This window comes from Triticum aestivum, chromosome 5A (genome assembly GCF_018294505.1).
Source record: "Triticum aestivum cultivar Chinese Spring chromosome 5A, IWGSC CS RefSeq v2.1, whole genome shotgun sequence".
In the NCBI taxonomy this organism is placed as follows: domain Eukaryota; kingdom Viridiplantae; phylum Streptophyta; class Magnoliopsida; order Poales; family Poaceae; genus Triticum; species Triticum aestivum.
The window spans coordinates 567,522,702-567,543,880 of NC_057806.1; positions in this window are offsets into that span (position 1 = coordinate 567,522,702).

The window sequence follows — 21,179 nt, forward strand, 5'->3', positions numbered from 1 at the left end:
GTGGCGTTGTTGGCGAGCTCTTCATCCAAGCCGACGAGTTCATCGAACAACACCCAACCGGCGGGGAGGCCCTGTAGGGCGGGTACGTCTTGCGGAGGCACGCCGGATGAAGCAGCGGCGGCGACATCCATATTGGAGGGATCTGGAGGCCGAGGCTGCGGTGCCGACTCACTAGCTCAACCTGTTGGAATTCACCCACGGATTGATTACACCACAGCATTAGGAACACATGCGCACGAAAAACTTGTAGCCAAAGACACCTGTCATGCTCCTTGCTTTTCCTTGATTTCTGTGTCAGCTATCACTATGTTTCACAGTTGCAGCCTATGTATGCGTGTATATATAAACACGCGCAAAGCCAACTAGACTAGTACCTAACCTACACGGACCGGGACACGGATAAACCTAAACTCGTACTCCATCCATTCCAAATTACTTGTCATGGTTTTATAGTACATGAACTTGGGAACTAACCAAACTGCCAGTCTTACTCGGGCGTTAAGCTAAATGCACGTAACTTCCAACTGTACTAGTTAACATGGAAACTAACTTGTGCAAACCTACTTTTGCACCGGAGGCGAGATTAATGCTAACACCACCGTTGTTCCTTTCCCCTCTCTATCTCCTCTTCCGTTAATGATACGATACATATGATTGATATACTTTGAACATATATAGTCATGACCCACAACACTAAATTTGTGAACATTTTTTCAAAGTTGAGACTAAAACAAAACATAATATTTTAAATTCGTGAATATTTTCTTTAATACACTTGAACATTTTCCCAAATTTAAGATTTTTTTAATTCATGAACATTTTTATGAATGTTGTTAAAATTTTATACTCATGAACTTTTTTAGAACAAACATTTTCTAAATCCATGTATTTCCATTATTATTTTTCATTAATGTAAACATTTTGTTAAAATTTGCACATATTTTTCAAATTTATGAACTTATATTTAAATGCAATAATTTATAAAAATCATAAAAGAATGAATTTGCGAAGATTTTTTAAGTCCCGTGAACAAACTTAAAAATGGAAATGATAAATCCCGGACGTTTGGGATTTGACCATGGAAAATCGGACGTTTTCAATGGCAATTTCAATGACATAAGGATGGCAACTTTAGTTGACACTCACGTCAATTTTCTGGCAAAAAAAAATACATTAAGCACAGATTTGTCATGCTAGCCAACTAAACTTGCCATCCTCGCGTCACTAAAACTGCCATCGAAAACGTTTGATTTGTCATGATCAAATCCCGAACGTTCGGGCATTATCAGGGTCTTTTAAAAATTCACCAACAATTGTTTCCAGTTTGTGAAAGTTAATCTTGGCAGCGGTTTTTCGGGAGTGAAAATCAGAATAGGGAAAGAAATCACTATAGACGACTCGTAAGCAAAGCCGATTGGGCTTGCCCAGCTCACTCATCTCGTTCTGGCGAGACAATGACACGGCGAGTGGCAGATGAGAGGTCTCCGACACACTAGTGGTGTTGTGCCGCCAGTTCGAAGCGGTAGGGACCATCACTGACGACATACATGGCCCAGGCTCAGTTTCCGAGGCAACCACTTGTATCCTGCTTGCCACACGCAAAGTAGGTAATGCATGCGCTGTTAATTTTTCTTTTTTTTTCCTTTCAATTTTTTTGAGAATCAGCAGCAACCTTACACGCTGCCATTGAGGCTATTACAATTGTTCGCCACAAGAGATGCTATACAATTTTTATTTCATATCTTTTCTGGTTCTAGAGATGCTATAAATGTTCCTTTCAATTTTCATTTCATATTCTCTGTGGTTTTAGAGATGCTATAAAATTTTACTTTACAGATTTTATAAAAAATATTAGGAATGTAGTATTTAAAACTGTTCATAGTGTATTTAAAAAAATCATCTTGAGTTCCAAAAAATGTTCATCACGTACTTACGACATGTTCAAAAAATTGATGGCTTTTAAAAAATGTTCACATATTGTTCTATGTTTGGAAAAACATTAATTTAAATATATAAGTGTTTGACACAATAAGATTTTCGTGTGAGAAAATAAAGATAAGATGGATTTCAAAAAGTGACTGGGACACGAGTAAACCCAAACTCGTACATGAACTTTGGAAACTAACCGAGCTGCCACTACTACTCGGGCGTTAAGCTAAAAAGCATGTAACTTACAACTGTAGTTAAACATGGGAGCTAACTTGTGCAAACCTACTTTTGCACCCCCCCAAATCTCCTCTTCCGTTAAAGATAGCGTACATATGATTGATACTTTGAACATATGTAGTCATGATCCACAGACTTAAACACGTGAACATTTTTTCAAATTTTAGATTAAAACAAAACAGAGCATTTAAATTCATGAATATTTTCTTCAATGTACTTGAACATTTCCCCAAATTTAAGTTTTTTAAATTCATGAATGTTTTTATGAAATTTCGTTAAAATTTTATACTCATGGACCTTTTTTAAACAAAATTTTTCTAAATCCATGTTTTTCCATTATTATTATTTTTCAATATTTTGAACATTTTCTTTAAATTTGCAAATATTTTTTTTAAAATCCTGTGAACATATTTAAAAATGGAAATGATAAATTCTGGACGTTCGGGATTTGACCTTGGAAAATCGAACGTTTTCGCTGGCAATTTTAGTGACACGAGGATGGCAAGCTTAGTTGACACGCACGGCAATTTTCTGGCACAAAATACATTGAGTACGGATTTGCCATGCTTGTCAACTAAACTTGCCATCCACGCGTAATGAAAATTGCCATCGAAGATGTTCAATTTGCTATGGTCAAATCACGAACGTTCGGGCGTTATGAGTGTCTTTTAAAAATTCAACAATAATTGTGTTCAGTTTGTGAAAAATAATCTTGGCAGCGGTTTTCTGGGAGTGAAAAATCAAAATAGGGAAGGAAATCGCTATAGACAATTCGTAACCAAAGCCAATTGGACTTGCTCAGCTGACCCATCTTGTTTTGGCAAGACAATGACGCAGTGAGCGGTGGACGAGAGGTCTCGCCACCCATAGGGGGCGGTAGGGACCACCACTGACAAGCTTCTATACATGCATTTCAACAAGCGCATGATGCATTTGAAAAAGTATGTAATTATATAAAAATATTTATTAAATATCATGCAAATAATTAAGTGTTTGACACTTTTTTTAAATCTCATGTAATTTAAAAGTTTGCGATGCATTTTTTATATAATTATTAAAAAAAACTTAATGTATTAATAAAATCTTCATGTAATTAAAAAGGTGTTCCACACATTTCATGTAACTAATGGACTTGTAGATTTTGGAGGGGTTCAGACCTGAGAGCCAACATCCGCGGCCTTTCTGTCCTGTTTTATTCACCTACCCTCCTTCACCCACTCTATGACATGTGGGCTATTTTTTTTAAAGGGAGACAAAAGATTTGCCTCATCTCATTAGTTAACAAGAAGGATTACAATGTTTGAGGGTTTCATGACCACAAAGGTTAGTACACAAAGAGATCACTTTCTGAGTAAAATGTTTCCCAAATATTTTGCGTGGCAATAACCCGGATCTTCGTCTCTGCCTTGATTGATGAAACCATGTGGGCGGACAAGGAGACCTTATTTGAAAAAACTCCAGCACTCAGACAAGCATCTTCAAAGAATTGTACGCCTTCTTGGTCGTACCCTGTTGCCCGCGGCTAGCATTCCACCGAATGAAAGCGGCCCAAGCATTTGCCTGTGATTCATCCCTAGCCAGTCATTAATCATGGTCCAAATGCTGATGGACTAGCAAACATTTGAATATAAGGTACACTGCTAAATCTGGTTCTCTTTTACATAACTGACAAGGGCATAGTTTGGCCTGCGAGTTAAATGCACGAAGAATCACATTTGCGGCGCGATTAGCAATTAGAGACCCGTTGCACTTTGCACCATGCCAAAAAATTATCAGTGACAGCAAACACTGACGATGAATGCTAAGCGCTTTGCTGACATCACTAATTGTTGAGACCTACCCATCAGACTTAGTTGAAAAGAACCCTGCTGCATGGACATGTTGACTAGGCCTTCTTCTCCCCCCTACTCTCTCTTTCTCTCTCCGGAACTACTATGAATACAATTTTGTCCTGTCCGACTTTATACGATGCCTAATCTAGTGGTGTGCTGTGTTTGGATCAGGAGTTGAACGGCTTGATCTGCTATGTCGTATGGAAATTTGACAAGCAGAGTCGTACGCATAGCAGGACTCCTCTCTCTCTCTCACACACACACACACACGCGCACACACGTACGCACGCATGAGCGCGCGCACACACACTGCATCAAACACTTTATGTGTATCGGTGAGCAAAGACTGCCGATCGGAGCTCACCTCCACGCTTCCCCGACGTACTCACTGCCCCTCCCAACTGAGGCGACTTTGCGTGACAGAGGGGTCGACTGCTTCTTCCAGTCACGCACGTCCAAAGAGGAGAGAGCTTGTTGCGGCTCTATTGAAATATATTGCCTGGCTCTCTCCATCAGTTCAGACTTTTGTGGCACCCCGGCTCAGAGAAACCGGAACGCCCCGTATTCCAGCCCAGAGATCTGGAATACGACACTGCTTGACATAGAACAAATCAGCTCTTATTACAAGAATAATAATACAAGGGTCTGATGTTACAAAGAGGCACATCAGTACGGTGACACTACGCCTGCGATACTATACTTGCTCTATGCTAGCAGCAGAACAACTCGTAGCAGCGGAATACTTCTAGCAGCGGAACAACGACGAAGGTGGTGAACTCCACTCCGCAGGGACTCTGGCTGGGACATGATCTAGCTCGCACGCACGGCAACCATCGACAAGCAATCAAGCAATCATGGGATCACTTGCAATCTGGCATGACACGCCAAGTCAGTACATTGAATGTACTTGCAAGTTCACAACAACCATAAACATCAAGGCAAGACAATAACATAGCATTTAAAAGGTTAATTAAATTAACAACTATCATGATGAAGCAACTACTAAGCATGGTATGAAACTAATACAATACTAATAAATCACTATCTCAGATCTCCATAACCATATCACTCTTGGCTAACCGGCCAAGCAATATACCATCTCGATCACCTCGTGATCCAAACCAAACGGTGATCTTTCCGGTGATCACAACCATGACCAACACTTGGGCTCAAACAGTGATCTTTCCGGCTATTACTACCATGACCAACACTTGGTCTCCAACATCATCATCAACATCCTGCCAATCTGTACTGCTCAACATATCAACATATAAATATATCACCTATAAGTCATTCCGTCATGTGAGTGTTGACCGAACGGTGTGACCTAGTATGAACCCATGCCCATGACCGAGAACATGGCTAACGATAGATTTAAATATACTCTGCAGAGGTAGCACACTTTACCCACACCACGGAACCCATGGCCTCGCACTCCCATTCGGGTGGACCAACGGCATTCTGACAAAACCGATCTACTGCCATGACACTCTCCCGGCCACTCCGACCAACACCCCTTTTGGGTTCAGTCCTGGGTGGCCCATGCCTACCAAAGGTGTTACGGCCACCGTCGTGGCAAAAACGGTCCCAAACAGGGACAAAGCGCGCAAAACAACTCGGGCTCACAAGGTTCATGTCCGCCTACCTGATCAGGGTAGCGCGTGCCCATAACCTTCCCTATGTTGGAGGCACCGGCGAGAGGCACGACAATAGACCGCATTAGGGCCTTCCCATAAAGGCAAATGTGGTTGCATTGGAAAAGCCCGGTTCGATGGCACCTGACCAACTTAATGACGAAATTTATCCCCAAAATATAACTGTGATAACTGCTACTCCGATATCAACTATCAAACTATAATCCAAGTCATAGCAATATCCAACAAATCATTTGAGCATAATATCATCATACCAAAATACTCCGAGAACAACATAACACTACTATCATGATGAATCCAATAACGATAAAACTACTACTCAAATGTCAAGAACTAATTATCCAACTATGATCCACATGCAAGCATCACCTCCAACATCATACTCCAAAACATAATATCATCTAGCATCATGATGAAAATAACTCTAGCCACTAATAATCCAAAGGCAACATGATATCCAAAGTAATACTTCAAAATAATACCAGATACCATCATGAAAACAATCATAATAGCCACTAAGAATCCAAAGGCACATGTCATCCACATACTCATCAAAATGTATGTCCTAGAACTCCAAGCAATATCATGGCAATAGCAAGATCAAAACAATACTCTGAAATATGCCATGAACAAATCACAAGTAGCTAGAACAATATTTTAAACAAGTTTAAATAAAGAAACCATGTCACTGCATTGCAATCATGCAAATGGAGGGTGTGGCTTGCCTGGGGTGGAAGAAATCACTGGGAAGAAGTGCGAGAAGCTAGCGGAAAGAGTTGCCGGAAAACGTTCTCTCTCAGAGGGGGCTGATTAAGTGCAAGGGAAAAATGGTCAATTTCAGAATGTTGAAACATAATGAAAATGATACCAACAGAACGGACTCGACGAGACGAAGAAGTGGGCGTTGGATTCACCTCATTTGGAGTTGGGAATAAAAAGATATAGTTGTTTTTGTGCCAGGGACCCATCTATAAAGAAATATTTTTCAGCCTGGGCTTAAACAGAAAAACTGAAAGCGCCTACAGCTGAAATACGTTTCTAGAAACGGGAAATGTATTTTCAGTCGCAGTTAACCAAAGTACGCTTTTTGTATAGGAAAACGTATTCCAGAGGATACGTGTCCACTTATCTGACTAGGCAGAGGCGGGACCGGGCGCGTGGTCGCTGACGGGCGGGTCCCACGGGCTGTGGGGCCCGTCACTTATCCAGCTAGGCAGGCGGGGTCAATGTGTACCCGCCGACAGGTGGGGCCGCGTGGAGATGGGGCCTGCCTGGCCTGGCTCCTTCTTCCTCCTCCCGCTCGCCCGCGATGCACAGACGAGACTGGCGGCCTGACGCGGATTCCCGACGACTCCGGCCACCTCTCGCGGCGTGCGACCTACCGGAGTGATCAGCGCGATGGGGCGGATCCATCCAGGCAAGATAGAGTCGCGGGGAAGGGCTCGGCTGAGCGGGCGGCCAGCCGCGGCGAACGGCGATCTTTGGCCGGCAGCGAGCTCATGGCAGAAGGCCACCGGAGGGGAGGGAGAGCACGGGGGCGAAGTCTAGGTGGAGGAGGAGTCTACTGGTGGTGTAAAGAGAGGGTGAGGGGCACTGCCCAGCTCGAATTTGAGCGGAGCCGAACGACGGCCATGGTGCCAATGGAGGTCGAGGAGGGGTTCTGGTGCTCAGGGAAGGGGCTAGGAGGACTAGGAGAGAGGAGTGAGGCTGCTGGTGTGGTCGAGGGAGCTCGGAGTTGGCTTATATAGCCGCGGGACGAGGTATCGCGCTAGCGTCGCCGCAGACGCGTGTTCGGCGCCGCGGACGCGTGCCCGCGCTTGCGAGCTCGGAGGCAGGCGACGAGGGAGGCATAGAGGAGAGCTCACAAGGAGGAGGAGGCCAAAGGAGAAGTAGAGGAAGAAGCCGAGCGCCATAAAAGCTCGATCGGCCACAGTGCACCCGTGGGCGCGCGGCGACTTGCGTTGGTGAGGAAGCAGACCGAGGGGGAGAGGGGTCCAGGAGAACGGCGACGACGAGGGGAAGCTAGGGGAAATTCCCGTGCTTGCTGAGACGCCGAGCAGAGGAGGGGCCCGAGCAAGAAGCCATTCTGGACGCGGCCAACGGTAGCAGAGCACGCGCACAGGCTTGCCATTAATGCGGTCACCGCGTGCACTGGCATGTAGTGGGGGAGATGGGCTGTAAAATGTTGTCTACGGGTAAGTTCATCCAGGGTAGGTCTCAACTATGGTGGTAGATCAGTTAAAAGAGCTATGGTTAAAAGGTAATCACCCTCTGAAGTTTACTGCAGTAAACTTGGGTGAACACTGGTGATCAACAGGTATTTTACTGGCGCCAAAGAGTTTGTCTGGGGTGATTAACTAAGGAAGGACTATGATCCTGGAGGTTTTGAGGCATAATGGAGCACAAACTAACATAGTTGCTTTGTAACTCACATTATGTGTCCAGAATCAATATTTGGATGATGCACTTACATGGAGTAACCACTTGAGGTCAAACTTGGCAGGGCTTAGTGATTTGGCTAGATAAAGGCGCTGTAAAAATTTCATACCAAATAGATTTACCAAAATGGTACTTCCTTCACGACTATCTTCACTGGCCAGAATCTTGCAAGAATTTTAGAGAAATATTGGCTAGGTGAACTGGTGCCAAATTTGGTGTAGAGAAGTTATTTGGGTAGGAGAATGCTCTGGTAAATTTTCAGGCAAAATGAAGCAATATAAAATATACTTGCTTCACAACCTGAAAAATATTGACAGTATCAAAGATTTGATGTTGAGCTCACATAGATCAAGGGATGGAGCTGAAATTTGGAGTAGAGCAATTATATGAGCACATTAAGGAGTGTGCAAAATTTCAACTCATTTGGATAATCCTAGCTAGCACTTCCTTCACAAAGGCTTCCCTTAGACAGGATCTTTGAAAAATCACCGAGGAAGTTTGGCTAGGAAAATAAAGTTTAATTTTGGCACAAGTCAATTATTTGGATAGGATAAGATGTACAAAAAGTTTGGGGTTAAATGGGTAAAGATAAATAGCACTTGCTTCACAATGTGCCATTTAGGACAGGATAGGAAATGAATTTATTGAGAACGATGGAAAATATGGCTAATAAAATATTTTGCCATATTTAAGGAAGATATGACCCAAACAATTTATAAGAATTATTTGGGGATTTTTGGATGGACCGAAATATAGGTTGCTTCACAACCTAGGGTAGATAGGATTATTCCTTTAATAGAAAAATGAATTCTCCCTAGAAAAGAAATTAGGGTTTGGTCAACCAGTGGAGTGACATGATCTTGGCAAAGTTTTAGGATGATGAGCCACTTGGGAGGGGAAATGAGGATGATTTCCCAGGTGACAAAGCCACAGAACCACTCCAAAAAGAAAAAACAGAGCAAAAACCAATACATCAAAAAGAAAAAGAAAAGGGCCAAAAGATATAAGTGAAGCACATAGAGTATTCTAACAAATTCCAAATCATGTATGGCTCTCTCGAAAGGTGTCTACAGCAAGGATGATTGTGGTAAACAAACAAGCAAAGAATCAAATCATACAAGACGCTCCAAGCAAAACACATATCATGTGGTAAATAAAAATATAGCTCCAAGTAAAGTTACTGATAGAAGTAGATGAAAGAGGGTATGCCTTCCGGGGCATCCCCAAGCTTAGGCTCTTGCCACTACTTGTTCCATAATCCATCAAATCTTTACCCAAAACTTGAAACTTCACAACACAAAACTTAAAGTAGAAAATCTCGTGAGCTCCGTTAGCGAAAGCAAATAAAAGACCACTTCAAGGTACTGTAATGAACTCATTCTTTATTTATATTGGTGTTCTACCTACAGTATTCCAACTTCTCTATGGTTTACAAACTATTTTACTAGCCATAGATTCATCAAAATAAGCAAACAACACACGAAAAACAGAATCTGTCAAAAACAGAACAGTCTGTAGTAATCTGTAGCTAGCGCAATATCTGGAACCCCAAAAATTCTAAAATAAATTGCTGGACGTGAGGAATTTATCTATTAATCATCTTAAAAAACAATTAACTAAATAGAACTCTCCAAATAAAAATTAAATCAGTTCTCGTGAGCGCTAAAGTTTCTGTTTTTTACAGCAAGTTCAACAAAACTTTCCCCAAGTCTTCCCAACGGTTCTACTTGGCTCAAAAAACAAAACCAAAACAGAGGCTAGATAAATTATTTATTACTAAACAGGAGCAAAAAGAAAGGAATAAAAATAAAGTTGGGTTGCCTCCCAACAAGCGCTATCGTTTAACGCCCCTAGCTAGGCATAACAAGCAAGAATAGATCTAGGTATTGCCATCTTTGGTAGGCAATCCATAAGTGGCTCTCATAATAGATTCATAAGGTAATTTTATTTTATTTCTAGGAAAGTGTTCCATGCCTTTCCTTAGTGGAAATTGGAATCTAATATTTCCTTCCTTCATATCAATAATTGCACCAATCGTTCTAAGGAAAGGTCTACCAAGAATAATAGGACATGAAGGATTGCAATCTATGTCAAGAACAATAAAATCTACGGGCACATAATTCCTATTTGCAACAATAAGAACATCGTTAATTCTTCCCATAGTTTTCTTAATAGTGGAATCCGCAAGGTGCAAGTTTAGAGAGCAATCATCAAAATCACGGAAACCTAAGAAATCACACAAAGTTTTAGGAATCGTGGAAACACTAGCACCAAAATCACATAAAGCATAGCACTCATGATCTTTAATTTTAATTTTAGTAGTTGGTTACCACTCATCATAAAGTTTTCTAGGGATAGAAACTTCCAATTCAAGTTTTTCTTCATAAGATTGCATCAAGGCATCAACGACATGTTTAGTAAACGCTTTATTTTGACTATAATCATGAGGGGAATTTAGCACGGATTGCAACAAGGAAATACAATCAATCAAAGAGAAATTTTCATAGTTAAATTTCTTGAAATCCATAATAGTGGGTTTAGCAACATCTAGGGTTTTAATTTCTTCAATCCCACTTTTATCAAATTTAGAATCAAGATCAACAAATTCCAAATTCTTGGAACGCCTTCTAGGTAAAGGTGCGTCATATTCAGTCCCATCATTATCAAGATTCATATTGCAAAACAAAGATTTAATAGGGGACACATCAATAACTTTTAGATCTTCATCTTTATTTTCATAGAAACCCGGTTTAGCGGCCATCTTATTAACTAAGGTAGCCCGCCTATCCGAAATTTCAGCAGTTAATTTCTCAAGATGAGCAATTTGGGATCTGAAACCATCGAATTCTTTAGACATATCATCAAGCTCTTTATTCATAAAATTCATAAAACTTTTTTGTTCTTTAAGCTCGTTTCTGAAGAAACTATTATGTTCAAATTGCAAGACCATGAAACTCCTGACATTGCTTTCGATCTCTTCTAATCTTTTAAGGTGAAGGTCACCAATTTAGGTAGAGCCATCATGACAAGCAAGCAATCTAACACACAAGCAAACAAAAAGCAAGCGAACAAAAAGAGGCAAATAGAGAGGGAGGATAGAGAGAGAGAGAGAGGGCGAATAAAACGGCAAGTGTGAAGTGGGGGAGAGGAAAACGAGAGGCAAATTGCAAATAATGTAATGCGGGAGATAAGGGTATGTGATGGGTACTTGGTATGTTGACTTTTGCGTAGACCTCCCCGGCAATGGCGCCAGAAATCCTTCTTGCTACCTCTTGAGCACTGCGTTGGTTTTCCCCGAAGAGGAAGGGATGATGCAGCAAAGTAGCGTAAGTATTTCCCTCAGTTTTTGAGAACCAAGGTATCAATCCAGTAGGAGGCTACGCGCGAGTCCCTCGCACATGCAGAAAACAAATAAATCCTCGCAACCAACGCAAATAGGGGTTGTCAATCCCTATAGGGACACTTACGAGAGTGAGATCTGATAGATATGAGAAGATAATATTTTTGGTATTTTTATGATAAAAGATGCAAAGTAAAATAAAGGCAAAGTAAATAGCAAAGGAAATAACTAAGTAGTAGGAGATTAATATGATGAAGATAGACCTGGGGGCATAGGTTTCACTAGTGGCTTCTCTCGAGAGCATAAGTATTCTACGGTGGGTGAACAAATTACTGTTGAGCAATTGACAGAATTGAGCATAGTTATGAGAATATCTAGGTATGATCATGTATATAGGCATCACGTCCGAGACAAGTAGACCGACTCCTGCCTGCATCTACTACTATTACTCCACTCATTGACCGCTATCCAGCATGCATCTAGAGTATTAAGTTAAAAACAGAGTAACGCCTTAAGCAAGATGACATGATGTAGAGGGATAGACTCATGCAATATGAAGAAAACCCCATCTTGTTATCCTCGATGGCAACAATACAATACGTGCCTTGCTGCCCTTACTGTCACCGGGAAAGGACACTACAAGATTGAACCCAAAGCTAAGCACTTCTCCCATTGCAAGAAAGATCAATCTAGTAGGCCAAACCAAACTGATAATTCGAAGAGACTTGCAAAGATAACCAATCATACATAAAAGAATTCAGAGAAGATTCAAATATTATTCATAGATAGACTTGATCATAAACCCACAATTCATCGGTCTCAACAAACACACCGCAAAAATAAGATTACATCGAATAGATCTCCACAAGAGAGGGGGAGAACATTGTATTGAGATCCAAAAAGAGAGAAGAAGCCATCTAGCTACTAACTATGGACCCGTAGGTCTGAGGTGAACTACTCACACTTCATCGGAGGGGCTATGGTGTTGATGTAGAAGCCCTCCGTGATCGATGCCCCTTCCGGCGGAGCTCTGTAACAGGCCCCAAGATGGGATCTCATGGATACAGAAAGTTATGGCGGTGGAATTAGGGTTTTGGCTCCTGTTCTGATCGTTTGGGGGTACGTGGATATATATAGGAGGAAGGAGTACGTCGATGGAGCAACAGGGGGCCCACGAGGGTGGAGGGCGCGCCTGGTGGGGGTGGGCGCGCTCTCTACCTTGTGGCCTCCTCTCTTGTGCCTTGACGTAGGGTCCAAGTCTCCCGGGTCTTGTTCGTTGAGAAAATCACGTTCCCGAAGGTTTCATTCCGTTTGGACTTCGTTTGATATTCCTTTTCTTTGAAACCCTAAAACAGGCAAAAAACAACAATTCTAGGCTGGGCCTCCGGTTAATAGGTTAGTCCCAAAAATAATATAAAAGTGGATAATAAAGCCCAATAATGTCCAAAACAGTAGATAATATAGCATGGAGCAATCAAAAATTATAGATACGTTGGAGACGTATCACCTACCGCTGACGCCCGCCAGTGCCGCGGCCCGCTGCTGCGCCGCTGCCATTGCTCGCCGGCTCCGCCTACCGCTGACGCCCGCCGGTGCTGCGGCCCCCTGCTGCGCTGCCGCTATCGCCCCGCCACTGCTCGCAGTGGCCGCCCCGCCGGTGCTCCGCCTACTGCCGCCGCTGCAACATGGCCGCCGCGCCCGTCGCTGGCCGTTGCGCCCGCCGGCGCTCTCCTCTGCGTGCGCGCATTCCGGGCCACAACCCCAATCGGATGGCCCTATGACATGTGGGGCTCGGCCGCTAACCATATAATTAGCCCCACTAATTAACGCTTAACCCTCACTAACAGCTGGTCCGACACCTAATTAACCCCCTGATCTTAAAACTAACTCTAATTAAGTGGTTAGTCAATGACACATGGACCCCGTGCACTATTTAGATAGATAAGGTTAATTTAATCTACCAGCCACTAACATGTGGGCCCCGTTGACCCCTTTGACCAGTCAACGGTCCCAGTTGACTACTAACTGGGCAGTCAACTGGACCCCACCTGTCAGCCTAAGAGGTGAACTTCTGGGTACACTCTCTGTCCCCCCGTAGCATTTTACCCATTTTATTTCAAATTTATATAATTCCAGAAATTCATTAAAACTTTGAAAAATCATATAAAATAAACCATAACTAGGATGAAAATACTTTGTACATGAAAGTTGCTCAGAACGACGAGACGAATTCGAATAAGCAACCCGTTCGTCCGCCACACATCCCTAGCATAGCGAACACGCAACTTTCCCCCTCTAGTTCGTCTGTCCAAAAACGCAAAACACTGGGAATACTTTCCCGGATGTTTCCCCCCTTTGCCGGTATTACCTAGTACTGCATTAGGTCACCTCTAGCGCCGTGTATTGCCATGTTATGCTTTGTGATGCTTTGATTGCTCTGTTATTTATTGTGTTTCCATCCGTTACTTCTTTCTGGTAGACCCCGAGACTGCCGTTGGTATCCCTGTGATCGACTACATCGACGACGAACCCTTCTTGCCAGAGCAACCAGGCAAGCCCCCTGAGGGAGTCCTAGATTAGGGGGTGTTCGGATAGCCGAACTATACCTTCAGCCGGACTCCTGGACTATGAAGATACAAGATTGAAGACTTCGTCCCGTGTCCGGAAAGGACTTTCCTTGGCGTGGAAGGCAAGCTTGGCGACACGGATATACAGATCTCCTACCATTGTAACCGACTTTGTGTAACCCTAACCCTCTCCGGTGTCTATATAAACCGAAGGGTTTTAGTCCATAGGACAACATATACAACAACAATCATACCATAGGCTAGCTTCTAGGGTTTAGCCTCTCCGATCTCATGGTAGATCTACTCTTGTACTACCCATATCATCAATATTAATCAAGCAGGACGTAGGGTTTTACCTCCATCGAGAGGGCCCGAACCTGGGTAAAACTTCGTGTCCCTTGCCTCCTGTTACCATCCGGCCTAGACGCACAGTTCAGGACCCCCTACCCGAGATCTGCCGGTTTTGACACTGACATTGGTGCTTTCATTGAGAGTTCCTCTGTGTCGTCGCCGTCAGGCTTTATGGCTCCTACGATCATCAATAGCGATGCAGTCCAGTTTGAGATCTTCCTCCCCGAACAAATCTTCGTCTTCGGCGGCTTCGCACTGCGAGCCAATTCACTTGGCCATCTATAGCAGATCGAAAGCTACGCCCCTGGCCGTCAGGTCAGATTTGGAAGTTTAAACTACACGGCTGACATCCGCGGGGACTCGATCTTCGATGGATTCGAGCCATTGCCGAGTGTGCCGCACTGTCACGACAAGCATGATTTAGCTCTGCCGCCGAACAATGCCCTGGAGGCCGCACCTGCATCGGTTTCGACCCTTAATTCGGAGCCGACCGTGCTGATCGAGGACGGGTGGTTGGACGCCGCCTCGGGGGCTGCGATCCCAAACGCCAGCCCCGCACTCTACGAGACTCGTGACTCCAAGGAGCCAGACTCCTCTCTGGACTCCGAACCCTCCGCGCCCCTGCCGATCGAATCTGATTAGGCACCGATCATGGAGTTTACTGTCGCGTACATCTTTCAGCACTCGCCTTTTGGCGATATTCTGAAGACATTAAAGTCTCTCTCTCTCTTTATCAGGAGAGCCCTGACCAGACTACGGCCAGCAAGGTTGGGATATGGACGATAAAGAAATTCAAAGCCCACCCACCACCCACTTTGTAGCCACTGTCAACGATTTAACCAACATGCTCGACTTCGACTCCGAAGACATCGACGGTATGGACACCGATGAAGGAGATGATGAAGAACCAGCGCCTATTGGGCCCTGGAACGCCACCTCGTCATATGACGTATACAAGGTGGACGCACCAAAAGATGACGACGAGGAACGAAAGGACGCACCGAAGGCTTGTCCCCTCGAAAAGCAGTCAAAGCAGCGACGCAAGCGCCGCCCCAAATCCCGCCTTGACAGAAATAGCGACCACACAGACCCAGCGCTGGAGCAGGGCGAACCGCTGCTGGACAACGGCAATCCGGATAATCAAACCGAAAAAACAAATTCTATCAAGGATAATGGTCCGGACGACATAACGCCAAACAGGCACCCGGAGCAGCAGAATGCCCGTAAAAGGCTTGTTGCCACTGCAAGGAGTCTTAAAAAGCAAAAGCAAATGCTCAAGGCCGCGCAAGACACACTCCAAATCAGATGGAGTAAAATGCTCAACACTGCAGCGAAGTACGGCGACAATTGCCCCTCCAAGAGCTACCCAAAGCGGAAGCTCCTACCCGAATTCGATGAGGAGGCCTCAGACCCCCCACAACCAAATATCAAAGCAGCCACCTGGTCGGATAGACGACCCCTCTACCAACACAGAGCGACTTACAATGCCTCTCACAATACAACACGCGACCCATGCGAGGGCTCGCACCCAAAGGACGGCGCCACAAGATCCATCTATGGACCACGCAAGCGCGCCCCAGAATACAGTGCAACACAACAAACATCCGAACAACGCGGTACACCTAGCTACAGGGGTGCCGCACACCCCCTATGTTTCACCGATGAGGTGCTGGACCATGAATTTCCAGAGGGATTCAAGACCGTAAACATAGAGGCATACGACGAAACAATAGACCCTGGGGTCTGGATTGAGGACTACATCCTTCATATCCATATGGCTCGAGGAGATGATCTCCACGCCATCAAGTACTTACCCCTCAAGCTCAAAGGGCCAGCTCGTCACTGGCTCAAAGGCCTCCCCGAAAGCTCCATTGGAAGTTGGGAAGAGCTCGAAGACGCCTTTCAGGAAAATTTTCAAGGGACTTATGTCCGACCTCCGGATGCGGACGACTTGAGTCATATAACTCAACAGCCCGGAGAGTCAGCCTGAAAGCTTTGGAACAGGTTTCTTACTAAAAAGAACCAGATTGTCGACTGTCCGGACGCCGAAGCCTTGGCAGCTTTCAAGCATAGCGTCCGTGACGAATGGCTCGCCAGACACCTCGGCCAAAATAAGCCGAGAACGATGGCCGCATTAACAAACCTCATGACCCGCTTTTGTGTGGGTGAGGACAGCTGGCTAGCCAGATGCAGCACCAGCGACCCCAGTACATCTGAAGTTAGAGATGGAAACAAGAAATCACGGCGCAACAGCAATAACAAACGCCGGAATAAAGAAGACAACATGAAGGTCACGACAGTAAATGCCGGATTCAAAAGCTCTCGGCCAGGTCAAAAGCCGCCCCCCAAAGGCACCAGGGATGAACTGTCCAGCCTCAACAAAATTCTGGACCAAGTATGTCAGATCCATAGTACCCTTGGTAAACCTGCTAATCATACCCACAGAGAATGTTGGGTCTTCAAGCAGTCCGACAAGCTCAACGCCGTACATGAGGGGGAGGATACACCAAGTGAAGACGAGGGCGAGCCCCCCAAGCAAGACACGGGGGAACAAAAGAAGTTTCCACCAGAAGTCAAAACAGTAAACGTGTTACACGTGATCAAGGGAAAAAACAACACGACACTCCCAGGAAAATATACCCAAGTGCCTGTCACCGCGAAGTCCTGCCACTGGTCATCTCAACCGATCACTTTCGACCATCACGATTACTCAGCAAGTATCCGACACGCAGGATGGGCTGCCCTGGTATTAGACCCAGTAATTGGCGGATATCACTTCACACGAGTCTTGATGGACGGCGGCAGTAGCCTAAACCTAATATATCAGGATACAATCCACGGGATGGGGTTAGACCCAACACAAATTCGCCATAGAAATACTACCTTTAAAGGAGTAACGCCAGGCCTAGGGGCTCGTTGTACGGGCTCCCTCCAACTACAAGTTATATTCGGCTCCCCCGATAACTTCCATCGCGAGCATTTAACTTTCCATATCGCTCCGTTTCAAAGTGGCTATCAAGAACTGCTCGGACGCGAAGCTTTCGCTCGCTTTAATGCAATACCACACTACGCCTCCCTCACACTCAAGATGCCTGGTCCACGTGGCATCATTACAGTGCACGGAAATATCAAGCGATCTCTGCGCGCCGAAGAGAGTGAGGCTGCCTTGGCAGCCGCACACTAAAGGCGCCCGGACTAGTGAAAGCATCCAATAGGTCGTCAAGACCTCAAACACAACTAATCGAGTCCGGCGCCGCTACTTATACCGAATAAATGGTCACACCCCTATTTGTCAATACAAGGGGCTCAACACGCGCAGACAAGTGGCAATTTCTTCTCATCTTGAATTATACATGGTTTCTTTAACAAACTATCTTTTTGCACGACAACTTTTTCACCTAAATTCCTCTCTTTTACAGACGATCATCGTGCTACACCCGTCCAGGATACGGCACAACGGAGACACAGGCGCAGACGTGCAGCAGGGACCCGCTCCAAGGATTCTTTTTAGATTAAGACCCTGCGTAAACCTTTTTTTACTGTCTCTTGTTGATACATATCCACCGTTGAGAAGGATGCTGACGTCTTGGCATGTGGCCACGCCAGAACAATGCACATACCTGGACACAAGGGGCTTCTTACAAAGGCCATTATGTAGGCCCGGTTTATACCACAAAGACCGAATACCTTAGGGAGTGTTCGGCGTCGCGAGTTTGGCCCTATATGCATCAACTCTGAATCATTGTCTTTGGTCAAATGTTGGGTTGCCCGGCTCCTGTGTTTTGGTGCCTTACGTTCCGCTTTACCGGCTAAGGTAGCACCAGGAGAACTACTGCGATTGTGCCCTGGTTCATCCGGACGAGCACCTCAGTAGAGAAAGCCGAAAACTGACTGTCATGATATAGCGTGAGACTGGTCAACCACTCGATGACCTGTGGGAATGTTAGAATTCCTCCGCCTTAACGAAGGGCCGTTTTTCGGCCAGGCATGTACGCACCCCGAGATCGGGAGAATGCGGAGCCACCAGGGGCTATCTAGTAGCCCCACTGTCAAACTCCTATGGCTAAGTGAAAGTGCTAAAGCATTATAGTCTGGTTGCCTCGCTCGCTCCGCTATCACCTCCTTAATTGGACCAAGACGTTGGGTTAAGTGTGAACACGTATTTTTGCGAACACCTCCGCATTATATGCGTGAGGGTTGAAGCCGACGGCTGCAATCTTTCAGGTTATACACGTGTATACATAAAACGGCCGCCCAGGAGGCATCATATTACTTTCAGGCAAAAGTATAAAAATAGCCTTATAAAAATTTATAAAAGCATTTCGCTTACAATGAGATTACACATCACTCAAACATAATATTTTTTGAGCACTGGGTCTCTATCAAACGAGCACCCTCAAGAACTTCTTCAAAGTAGTGCTCAGCAGCCCTTCGACCTATGGCCGAATCCCGCGCTGCAACAGTGGTAGCATCCATCTCCGCCCAGTATGCTTTAACACGGGCAAAGGCCATCCGTGCGCCCTCTATGCATGCCGAACTCTTCATCGCATTAATGCGCGGCACCACGTCAAGGAACTGCTGCACCAAGCTGAAATAGCTGTTCGGTTTTGACCTTTCCGGCCATAGCTGATCCACAACAGACCTCATGGAAAGTCCGGACAAACTATTTAGTTCGGCCCATTCGGCTAATTGGTCAGTCAATAAAAGCGGATGCTCGGGAGAATGGAATTTTCTCCAAAACAGCTGGTCTACTTCACGGTCCGTCCGACCCTGGAAATACTTGGCCGCATCGGCAGCGCTCGCCGCCAAATCCATATATACATCCTCCGAACTCCACAGCCGATCCAGAGGGGCATACCATGGATCTCCGAACTTCCTCCGCAACATAAAGGATTTCCAAGCTACAATATCCCCGGCTTCCCGCAGCTCCTCCTTCTTTGTCCTCATAGCAGAGAGGAGGTCCTTTTTCGTCGCAGCAGCCTTCTCAAGGTCCGATGCCTTCGCTTGGTTTTCCTTTTCAAGAACCCGGCAATGGTCGGTGGCGGCTTTTAATTCTATGGCCATCTTAGCCATCTTGTCTCGGCTCTCGCCATGCGCGGCCTTCCCGCTTGCAACTCTTCGGCCGCCTTCAAAGCAGCCGCATTACCCAACCTTGCTTGTTCCTTGGCTCGGGCAAGTTCTGCCCGCAAGGCTTCAACAGTGGCAGCTCCATCTGCAGTCATAGCATATTAAAGATACTGGCATCATGCTGCTCTTCCTATGTGGCCTTTACCAGATAATGACTGTCGGTGTCAAAACCGGCGGATCTCGGGTAGGGGGTCCCGAACTGTGCGTCTAGGCCGGATGGTAACAGGAGGCAGGGAACACTTTGTTTTACCCAGGTTCGGGCCCTCTCGATGGAGGTAATACCCTACTCCTGCTTGATTAATATTGATGATATGGGTAGTATAAGAGTAGATCTACCACGAGATCAAGGAGGCTAAACCCTAGAAGCTAGCCTATGGTATGATTGTTGTATATGGAGTTTATTGCCTACGGACTAGCATGGCCTTGGTTTATATAATGCACCAGAGGCCTAGGATAATAAGAGTCCTAGCCAGATACGCCGTTGGGGAGGAGTCCTTGTCTTGATCGCCAAGTCTTGTGGAATCTTCCTTGTATGCGGCAGCTGTCCGAACTGGCCCATGAGTATACGGCCATGGGGGTCCTCGGCCCAACCTAACAGATCGGGAGATGACGTGGTGAGTACCCCCTAGTCCAGGACACCGTCAGTAGCCCCCTGAACCGGTCTTCAAGTTAGGGACGCTCCTCGATTCTTCTGAACCATTCTTCATCTTCGGTCCCCGGTCTTGAAAACTGGTTCAACAAATCTTCTTTATCTTCGATCTTGAGGATCGCCGAAATGCATTCGACGAGTTTACACGTCGGGTATCCGAGGAGCCCCTTTAAGTTTCCGGCCTTTGTCAATGCCTTGTTTATTTTTATGCCACACCTTGGCTTTGAAGTTGTTCCCGGGAGGCAGGGTCCTCTTGCGTCCGAGCTCCAACGCCAGATTGCATTCGAGGTATCTTTTGCAGCCGAGCACCAACGCCGGACCGCTTCCCAGCTCTAGCGCCGGAATGTATCCGAGCTCCAACGCCGGACTATGTATCCGAGCTCCAACGCCAGACTGTATATCCGAGCTCCAACACCGAAATATATCCGAGCTTCAACGTCGGACTGTGTCCAGGCTCCAATGCCGGACTATATCCGAGGTGTCATATCACCTTGGTTCAAAAAAGTTGAAGGAGTTTAGCCGAGCTTAATGCCGGAAATGCCCTTTATGGAGCCAGCCACTAGTGCCCGAGCTTTATGCCGGACTGCTTCCGAGGTGGTGCACCACCCCGACTATGGGCCGATTTTTTGTCAATATTTTTAATTGGTGCAATTTATTCTCTGCCGAGATATATAGCCAGTAGTCCTCAAGGTGTGTATTGGTCTAAAACCCGAGATGCACATGAAGGATGACATAAGACCGCTGATCCCAGTAGCCGCTGAGGCTCAGGTTGATTTGCAAAATCGGCCTGAGGATCAAGTCCTAGCTCGGCAGAATACTTTGGGACACAAAAGCGGCGTGCTCAGTCCTCAAGACTCAGGTTGGGTGCGGCCGACCAACCTGAGGATCAAAATCTCCTCGGAAACTATATTGCACATAATTTTTTTTGCATTGGACAAGCAATGCAGTAGCCCCCGAGACACTGGTCGGGTGGCAACACCAGATCAGGGGATCGATGTGCCCCTTTAATATTTGTAAATAATAAGCCCGAAGCCCAGTAGCCCCCGAGCCTTA